This window comes from Lygodium microphyllum, chromosome 21 (assembly GCF_053477565.2).
Source record: "Lygodium microphyllum isolate KBCC chromosome 21, Lygodium_microphyllum_v1.1.10, whole genome shotgun sequence".
Lineage (NCBI taxonomy): Eukaryota > Viridiplantae > Streptophyta > Polypodiopsida > Schizaeales > Lygodiaceae > Lygodium > Lygodium microphyllum.
In genome coordinates, this window is record NC_141155.1 from 101957212 (window position 1) to 101966515 (window position 9304).

A 9304-nucleotide genomic window follows, 5' to 3' on the forward strand; every position below is an offset into this window, starting at 1 on the left:
TTAAGAAGCATGTGACTCCTAGTCTCAAGTTGGCCCCACAGTTGTGAAGGCTCATGTCTACCACATCATCCAATGCTTCCCATCACCTTTACATGGATCAATTCTAGACCTCTTTATGTTCTCTAATTTATCTTGAAGTAGTGTCTATTTTTACAAGTTTCCCTTGTACTTTTTCATAAAGGGTTGATATGTGATTGCCCTTCTCTATGAAGGACACAATTTTGGATTTGCCCTTCTAGAGATGAGCTAGTTTCAAACTACCTTGTATTTTTCAAGAGAGAATTTTCAAATATCATGATTTTAATTTCATATAAATCCATTCATAAATTATGTTTATGAGAATGATCTGATAACCAAAAAGAACTTCAAATTGGACATTTAAAACCATCAACATGAAGGCATCAAAAAAAGAAAGTTGAAGTAGTTTGTGTCTATTAGAATGTTCAAAAGATCATGAAGCCATTAGATTTTCATGAACACAAAATAAACTTTATCCATGACTTTTTCACTCAATTGTCAAAACATATACATCATGATGGGTCTTTATTTTATCGCATGTTTGATAGATTGCATTCCAATCAACCTTAAGTGGGTCTTTTTGACCACTATAAGGAAAAAACATCAATGTATTTAGAGTGTCAAATGAGAGGCCATTGTGCTCCTCATATTTGATTTTGTTCATATATGAAAATCCCCTCTCACAATCCATTGTACTTGCCACATTAACTAGGCAGGCACGCCAAAGTGTCTTCATCTCACTATAGGTTTGGTCCCATGTTATGTCATATCCACAAAGCTCTCATGCTTCACAAATGATTTAACCAAGACAAGTTCTCTTTAGTTTGATCATGAAGTCTCCATATTGCAGTTTGCATGCATCTACATCTACAATAGAACTTGTCTAGAATTGCTTCTATCCTTATTTTGCCCATCATTAAGAGGGCTAAATATCTTGGCTACTTCAAAAAGTTTTAAATATCAGAAGTGATCATTAAGGCACATAATTACCTTACCAATGAGCTGTTGACCAATATTGATACATCTTTCCCAAGAGTTTAAGTCTCGACATTGGTCCTTCTCTTTAAGAGAACGCATATGCAGATGATGATTCCCATAAATTTTCACTCCAACAATTGAGTTAAATTTCCCATTGGGGCTTTCTTGTTGTGTAAAAGATGAGAAGCATTTTGTACTTTGCCCAAATTCACCAATTAAGAATCGTGCCTCTAAATGTCAATGATGACAAGATGCTCTATAACAATGGTAGATATAATATCAACCTAATGTACTTGAAATCTTTGGTTGAGGATATTCAAGTAATGGAAGACATATGCTACAAGTAAATGCAAAAAGAATTAAATTTTAAAGGATGTGAAGTATGTATATAAATTCGAGCATTCACACATCGACCATAGAATCAAAAGAGCTGGCATTAAAGTTACAAGTCTTTGAGTGACTTATCCACGAGAGAGCCAATGGATATCATGCGTCCTCAGACCTCATGCATAGGTAAATCAAATGCATCTGCAAGTTCCTTCAATTGTGCATGCCTTTTATAAGAGCTTTTCATCCACTTGCCTGCTTTTTGTGTACACTTTTCCAATAGCTTGAAAATTGGAAAAGGCTCCAATTCATCCTTCTACTAATGCTTGATGAGGAATGCAATGTACTCCCACTAATTGTGGAACCTCTCTTGCAAACTTTGTTACAAGTCTATTTTTTACCCACTTTGATTTTGGTAGAGAAAGTTGAACCAAATGCTCCGTCAATGCTTGAAACAATGAATTTGATGTGCCATTAATTGTTTGTAAGAGACTAATGAAACGATTGCATAATTTTCCATTTCTTTTCTTTGACATATATGGTATGCACACAATCATATTGTGTTCATGTGAAATATATGTACTTTCATCCACCATGAGGGGAAAAAAGGACTCTCTACAATTTCTGAGCAAATCTTTTGATAAAAGTAGTCATAACAAACCTTAAGAAAGTTATTTGTTGTGGGATACCGACACTTATAAGGCATAGATTTGATGGAGAGGTACATTAGGAAATTTGAAGAACTTGAGCTCCTCCACATTAGGTTGACAAAGGTTTGTCTTTGATAGTGATAAAATAAGCAACATGTATAAGGAGTTTTACTCCTGTAGTTGTTTTGTCTTCCTCAACTTTCCCCATTACTTGCATATGAGTTTCTATAGGCAAAGTTGACATTTTTTCATTTTCTATCCACGTTGAATGGGCATTTTTATGTTCCTCTGAGTTTTCATGCTTTTCTAAAGAAGGCTTTTGAACTACGGTACTTCCCACATTTGCATATACACTGCTCATGTGAAAATGTTTACATAATAAACAAACGACCCTTTTCTTACCATCTACTTCATTTGAATAGCTTCAAGGATGGTATACTTTCCAATGTTCTTGGTGAGTTCTTACACCTTTTTGAACTTTTTACCTCTATCATGATCAAGATTATTCTCTTAATGAGTTGCATATTGTTCTTATATGTCATGTATATTTGTAAGGCTTCTAAAAGTGTTTTACAATCTATAGGCTCATCTTCAACATTCTCAAGCCACACATTAAGATCAAAATCAATTAGGGTAGGTGCTTCTAGAATTATTGAGATCCAATGGAGGTGATAATTCACTCTCCACTTCAACTCCTCTTTGTCTAAAAAATGCAGCCATTATTCTCAGTTGTTGTTTGTCTTTTTTCAGTCTACCTCTCCTTGATGAAATCGAGGCCATATCTATACAGTTAAATAAATTTTTAATTATTATTACTAAGTATATTATGAAAGGCTTGCATAATCATAGATCTTTGAGTGTATCCTTTTTGTTAGTTTAGTACTTAGTTCTTATGCATATAGAATTTATTGTTATATATATCCATGAATAAGTTTTCTCAGAAGTAAAAAATGAAAAATGGATAAAAGTTACATTCACTTGTAGATAAAAACAATGGCTAGATATTATTGGTTGAGTTTTTTTAAAAATGAAATAGAAGCTACCTTCACTTGTAAAGAAAAACAATGGCTAGATATTGTTGGTTGTAGTGCTCAAATTTCAAACTCCATGAATGAACCATTGAGCTTGTCGAGGAAGAGAAAAATTACATTTTTTTTAAAAATGGGTATACTAGAATTAATAGGTTTAAAAACAAAGCAAAGATCAAGTTATAATGTTTAATCATATAGCTTGTTTACCTTACTAATGTGGCAACCATTCCCATTGTCCTCTCATTAGTAGTCATAAATGTCTTGGACTTTGATACTACAACCTGCAATAAATTTAAAGGAAACAAAATGAGTTAGACATGAGATCGTATACACCTATTATGAATAAATAAAACACTAGGTGCAACTTAATTCTATGCAAAATATGTTTGCATATGCTTATGCATCTCGTTATAATTCTATGCAAAATTGTAGGTTTGTGCATTTGTAAGAAAATGGGCCTCATTGCTCTCGCTTATTCACCTTCTTCTAGTTTCTAACCAACAAGGTTGGCTTTGATGGGGACACCATAATTCTAATGGCCATTGAGTGGCCATCATAATACCATTATAGCACCCTTGCTGGTGGGGGTCGGGGGAGAGGGCCAATTCCTCAATCAAGGCCAGTCAAGTCTCACACATCAACTCGTCCGCTTTTTTAAGACAATGGATCTTTAATCAAATGAAGATTTAAATATTAAAAATTTGCATATTATAAAGAGGCAAGTTGAGTAGAAAAAAGACCATGCATGAATCAACAACATTACATCACAAAATGTACCATTGACGTTGTTACTGCTGATTCATGCATGGGTTTTTCTTAGTGGAATGTAATGCTAGTAGCTACGTAGCTACGTGAGCATTCATGTGAAGAGCCACAGATTATACAAGGCCCGCGTCCACTATGGAGTCTCCAAATATGGGAAGAGCATGGGCCTTTATGTAATGTCACCACCAAAGCCATGATGGTCTGGTTCTTGAAATCCTTGCAACTACACCACCATCACCAACACGCAACACAAGAGAAGGAGGAAGTTCTTGCTGCAGACTCGGGATTTGCTTTTAAATGAGCACCTTCTTCATGAGAACACAAACATTGGACTACTATAATGTTGTTGCATTGACGCCTTCCTTCCCCCACGTTCATGATTGATCCCCTCGACATAGCGTCATGGGTGAAGGAGAAGGAAGAATCTCTTCGTGATGATGACCCATCCGGATCTGCATGATATCCATGCTTGAAACCTGTAGATTTTGCATGACAAGGAGCAACCTTCGTCGTTGCTACTAGGCACTTGAACATGGTGCTAACCACCCTGTCTAGCATTGTAAGCCATCTAAAAGTCCCCTAGTACAGACCATGATAACGATATGTGGAGAGAGAGAAAGAGAGAGATAGAGATAGAATCGGAAGCGATGAATGTGAAGAGTGAGAACACATGTAAGGTACCCTATACTTGACCCAAGACAAGAACCCTACTCAGTAGTCGAAAAGAGTCATTGTAAGTCCGACCAATGATATCTCTTGCTCCCGTGGAAACAAATTTACCATTGGTTGGAAGACCCTAATGGGAAATGTGGTCAATTTATTTGAAATCTAACCTTTGTGTTGCACTATATTAATTAGGCTGGATGGCACGAAATGAAGGTAGATCGAGTCCTGCACTTGGTTCATAGAAATCAACATCCCATCATGGTGAGGTACAACTATTGATCCTTTCCCCTGAAATATAATTCGATCAGGTTCTAATATCTTATCGATCAAATTTCACCAAAACCTAGCTAACTGAAAAATTACTTAACTAATTGGGTGCACCTAGCCTTAGAATGGCACTGTCGAGGTAACCATCCACCCACTTTCCAAATCTATGCATAGAAGTGTTTTCCTATTTATTTACAATATGCATATTTTATATTTAATACATTTTAGTTCCTTTTTTCATTCATCTTATCACATGTTCCTTCATATACAACCTTTATAACTAGCATGGGAAAACACTTACGGTGATACAGCTAGGTGATTTAATTGCTATTCAATAATTAATAGATCATTTAGGATTGAATTAAAATGAATTTGAAAACATAATAAAAGATTGTTTCGGTGCTTCCAAAGCCATTTCTCGAGGGAGAGGGCTTCTTAACTGATGTGGCGATCATGATGGGTCCATTACCTTATCCTTTGTTCCAATCCTTTAGTTCAATGCCCTAGTCCACCTCTTTCATTTGAGATACTGATCCATATGTCAAAAGCTGGGTCCACCCATTGACAGCCCTACCTTGGAATCGCAAAAATAACACTCACGTTGTTTTAACAATCTTGTGCATTTAGTATGTTCAACCAAGTTTAGGGCCCAACTCTTGACCTTGTTATGATCTTGGTCCCACCTCTATTAGCTGGGTATCAATCATGCAAGAGATCAGTGGTAAAAATATCAAATAGTGATTGGTAATTCTTTTCAAAAGCGTAATGGAAAGTAAATAAGGATTCATCTATAGTACAATTAACCAAAATAAGTAATTGATTAGCAATCAATTTACTAGTTTATACTAACATCCAAATTCCTTAATATTCCTATGAAAAGTAACAATTTTGAATGGTCAAATTCCCTAGTGATGATAATGCTTGCCTAACCTAGCCACTTTGCGAAATAGTTTGGGTTTTCTATGTTTAGTTTATCTTGGCTCTATTTTTTCTAAGGCTTCTAATTTTGATAAGTCAACGATAACTTGGCAATGTAGTTAAAAACATCTATTAATAAAATTATCTAAATTTTCATAAATGAATGATGAAACGGGCAGGACCTAATAGACACTAATTTTAAAAAGTATTATTCAAACTTTTAAAAAAAGCCTCTTACTCCCACTTGAGTGGCAAGCAATAGGATTGTTGCAACAACGTCAGCAATTGGGTCAGTATTGAGATTGTGAGAGGGCCAACTCCTCACATGTATGGTGTGTGACGCGATATCCAACTCCCCACTATCCTCCTCATTAAGTGTCAATAATGGCGAATTGTTAAAGGTGAGATAAACTACCTAAAAATCGACTTCGCCCACCCGAGGCCTTGTGAATCGGCGATGAAGGTGAGACCAAAGGATTGGTAAACGGTTGGCGATGAGCACAATGGAAGTGTAAATGGGTTTTCTAAAAGGACTATTGAGCTTGGTGTGAAAAGAGCCTTGCTTGGTGTAAAAGGACTATTGAATTGAGTTTGAACTTTGTACCCTCTACATTTATATAGAAAAAAAATATTATTAACATCAAATTTATACCTCGAGTTAGTTCAATGTTTGACTTTGGAATATAATTGATATATATTGTAAATTTTATTTTATTTTTCTACAAAATGTTACCATTTGTCATCAAAGCCTTTTTTTGTTTGCTGTTCTTAAATTAAGAAGAGCAAATTTTGAGACAAACCCTTTCATAGAAAATTTCATTATATTATATACTTATGTAGTAAGGTAAAATTGCTTTAGAAGGACTTTACAACCTTCAAAATGAACATTGTCTTGAAGCATTTTTAAGAAAATATGATCCACAATGGACTATTTAGATTTTTTTTTGGACCCAAAAATGAGTTGTTGACAATTCCAAGACTTGATGATTTGAAAATGAATAGGTGGTATTCAATGAGGTTGAAAATGCCAATAAGTCATTGAATTCCTTCAAGTTTGGACTTCATTTAGTAAGAATAAGAAATTTAAGTTTGAAAAAAGAATCATAATACTGTTAAACTAAGAAAAACTTCACAAGTAGTTGCAGGATTGTAAAGCTGGTTACACACAATGTGCACATGCTTGGGCAATAGGTAGAGGGCACGGACCAAGACCTCCGAGATTTGATTATTTGAGAAGGACGCCATAGGAAAATTTGCACATGAATTCATGCATTAATACAGAAGAATATCTAATTTTACAAGAGATGTGGAAGGCACATGGAACAAGTGTTCAAGATGTATGAAGACACGCGGGAGAGGTTAGATTTGACAGACGTGAACAGGATTTTGTGAAAGGATTTTGCCCGTCTAGTGTAAAGTTGCAGCACCCGGAGTCCTAACACTATGCGTATGGCTTGTGTTCTCGGGATGTGGTGGACGGAGGCACTTCGGGTGGCGTGACATTGGCTGGGGAGAGAGAGGGGATATCGATGGTGCCGTCATTGCTATTATTATCAAGATGTACATGTAGATTGTTGTTAGCATTGATGTGTTCTTGGGGTGGCGAGGGCACTTTGGGAGGTGGGGTATCCACGCCATTGTTGTTATACTCATCATTGATCTGAGGAGGAGGAAGGGGGAGATGGGAGGACGTGGATCCGGGGAGGAGGTAGTGGAAGATGGCATTATTAATGAAGAAGTTGCTGAGGCCGGAGGTGCTATCGTCAGCTGAGGGCAACCCCACCCGATTGGCGGCGAGCCACGAGTTCACATGCACAAGCAAGAGCAGCACTGCAAGGGCCCGGAGGACCGCCCACGACAACACCGTCACGTAGTAGGCGATAGCGGCGGCACGCGAGCGCAGGGCCTCTGCCTCCTTCACCTTGGTGAAGAGCCAGGCCTCGGCCGCTTGCTTAGAGGAGACGGCGTCTGCTGTCGCCAAGCCCGTTTTGGCCTCCGCCTCTCGCCGCCTCGCATAGAGATGAGCTTCCGCCTCTCTTTCTCTTCTAAAGAGGTCGGCCCTTGCCTCTTCTTGGCTGACCTCCTTCCTAATGGTGGATTTCACAACCTCCTCTGCCCTAAGCTTCTCCACCTGCGCCTCCGCCTTCCTCCTCTCCACCTCCGTCTGCATCTCCATCTTCTTCACCTCCACCTCCTTCTGCGCATTCACGTTTGCTATGGCCGCCTCCTTCCTGAACATCGCCGTCATTTTCGCCAACTCGTTGTCCGCCTTCACAATCTCCTGCTTTTTCTCATTCACCACCTGCGTTGTCTCTGCCTTCACCGCTGCCTTCTTCTGCTCCGCCGCGCCCTCCTGCTCTGCCACGCGCATCTCCGTCTCCGCTTTCACCTTAGCGTTTCTCTGCACCGTCCGGCCCTCCCTCTCCTTGGCGCCCGTATCACCAATTAACACCGCTTCCGCCACGTCCACCTTGGCCCGGTTTTCGGCCTCCTTCTGAGCCTTCTTACCCAGATATGAGAAATACTCGTGCCCCGGCACGTCCTGGAGTTGCATCACGTTTGCATTGTACACGTGAAGCCCCAGCTTCTGCAATTCGCGCTGAACTCCCTCCTTCACTCTACGTTTGAACTCGTCGCTGCCCTTGAATATCTCCTCCATTGGCATGCCCGCTGCCAGAACACGAGTTTCGCCCTCGATGATACCCTCCACGGTCTTATTCACGTGCGGTGCGTGGTGCTCATGCGCTGCGATCAGCTTGGCGTACCTGCGGAGAGCGTGTGTGTCTTCAGCATCCGGACCAATGGTGTAGGTAGCCGGAAGAGTAAACGGAAGCTTCTCTGAGCTCATAGCCGACACATCGAATGCGTAGTTAACCGGCTTGATATCAATCTTGGTCCATCTCTGCCCCAGTATTACCCAAGCTTTCTTTGCGATCTTCACATCATTAATGAACAGCCCAGTTATCACCAGGTACTCCGACGGTCCTGCCACGTGCCAAGTCATATTGCTGCTTCTTGATCTCTGCGTACACAGAAACTCACCTCCTCACCGTATTTCTCCCCTTGATTTCTGCATACACAAACAGACTCAGCTCCTCACCGTAAGAAAAACCATGCCCAAATTAGATACCTCAAATAAGACGATGAAAGGTATGGGGAAATGCCCTCGCGGGCCGGAAAAATACCCAAGCGTAAGAAGCTCCTTAATGCTAACAGAACAGCCTAAGGAAAACGCTGTTGTTGGAGTACAGCGAGCAGCTTCTTAAGAAGTGCGGTAACGCGTCATTCTTGAAAATGTGGAAGCCGGGCCTGCAAGGAAGCTCGTTCACGACGCGTTGGTCAATGAGATGCCTCTGCACGCAAGCGTTGGATGTGTCGGGACGCAGCTCTAAAGTATAAAGAAACCACGCACCGGGACCAGTGTTCTGGAAAAGACGAGTTCGCTTCATCCTAAGGCCGGTTCATTTCAAGAAAAAACTTGTTCAATTATATGTGGCCAGGAAGTGCTTATCTGTAAAAAATATAGGTGAAAAGGACTGACCGCTTAATTTTGACCATCCAAGGAAAATATCCTTCTCAACATTAAAATAGAAGGAGAATCTCCTTTTAGAATGATATGGAAAAGGATTTTAAATAATAAATATAATATAATATATATATATATTATAATACTTTAAATTAAAT

The 9304-nt window shown here is 39.2% G+C and overlaps 1 pseudogene across 1 annotated transcript; it reads right to left on the reverse strand.

Annotated features, from left to right (window-relative positions):
• Positions 1–6868: 6868 nt before the first annotated feature.
• LOC148018364 (flotillin-like protein 6 pseudogene) lies at positions 6869–9033 on the reverse strand (annotated as a pseudogene). Its single transcript, XR_015687745.1, has 2 exons — positions 8806–9033; positions 6869–8690 (listed from the first exon to the last, which is right to left on the reverse strand). The product of XR_015687745.1 is annotated as a flotillin-like protein 6 pseudogene (transcript).
• Between the last annotated feature and the right edge of the window lie 271 nt (positions 9034–9304).